This window comes from Aplysia californica, unplaced genomic scaffold, assembly GCF_000002075.1.
Source record: "Aplysia californica isolate F4 #8 unplaced genomic scaffold, AplCal3.0 scaffold00342, whole genome shotgun sequence".
Classification (NCBI taxonomy): Eukaryota; Metazoa; Mollusca; class Gastropoda; order Aplysiida; family Aplysiidae; genus Aplysia; species Aplysia californica.
In genome coordinates, this window is record NW_004797612.1 from 399,243 (window position 1) to 400,615 (window position 1,373).

Below are 1,373 nucleotides of genomic sequence, written 5' to 3' on the forward strand. Positions count from 1 at the left end.
AGAGAGAGAGAGAGAGAGAGAGGTGTATGTGTGTGTGTGTTTGTGTATGTGCGTGTTTGTGTGTCTATATGTATGCCTGTATGGTGAGGGGAGAAATCAGCGATTCTTTGAACGTAGGATTGACACCCTAAAAACACATATTATCCACTTTGGTATGTTCCTTTTAGCGCATATTCCCATCTATGAGAAAACAAATAAACATAAATGCAATAAACACTTTTCCAAAACTGGCTGCACATCAAGTTACGAGCATAGACCTGAACCACTTGCATGTCATGAACGTAGACGATATCGTTAAGTTCCTAAAAACTAACCGCTTTCGGGAAACTTGATAAGACATTAAATTTACAAACTTGTTTACGTACATGTCAAACGAACATCAATATTCCCATCATTTGGATGTTAAAAGCATAAAAACTATCTTGAACTCTCTTATATATCGAACGACATCAACGTTTTCTTGAGTATTTCTTCTTATGGATGTCTTCTTTTTCCCCCCAGTAAGAAATTATTTTTGCAACGACACATTTCAGCCATGAGCTGAGAAAAAGGACCCCAAAAAGACAGCGGCTCATGGCTGTTGTGTGGGAAACAGGAGACCCTTACGTCCTTCATTATTTTACATGTACACCCGCCGCCAATATGTGAGGCATCGTAATGAAATCAGGCGCTCGTAAAAATGATGGAATTGAAGAAACAGACATTTTTCTGCTCGTTTAACAATTGTTTTGTCGAATTTTCTCCTAAATGCCAATACATCTTACGTTCATTAATTATAAACACATTTCCGTGTGGGTATTACTGAAAAACGTTGATGAAAGGCTCAAAAAATGAAAATTTACAGTTTTCAGTGACATTGGAAGCCACCACACTTTGGTAGCCATTTTCTCGCCAATTTCACCTCTAACACTAGGCCAAACCCATCCCACATCCTTTAATTGGAAATATCTCGACTTTTATTCTAGAAAGATAGATGTTTTTTTTCTCTTAAAAATCAAGACTTATGAACAAGTTTTAAGATGATACCAGTGACTCTACATACCCCAAAACTGATGAGCGCCTGATTACACTGCGTCGTGACACATATGTTTCTGTCTTAGCAGCATGTTTTTTGCTTCTGTGCCGTTGTTCTGCTCTCTTTTTATTCGCCTCTTCAACAGGAGAAGATTACGTATGACAGGTTCGGTGTTCAAATCCTTGTCAGAACGTGACAGAAAGGATCGTTGTCTTGAGATGGAGAGCAATTAGGTCAGAAAAAGGATCGATAGGAAGCACAAATGGAAATTGATCTTGGACAAGGAGATGCGTGGGGAAAGAGAGACGGAGTGAAGGAGAGAGGGAGTGAGAGATAGAGAGACAGACAGAGAGAGAGA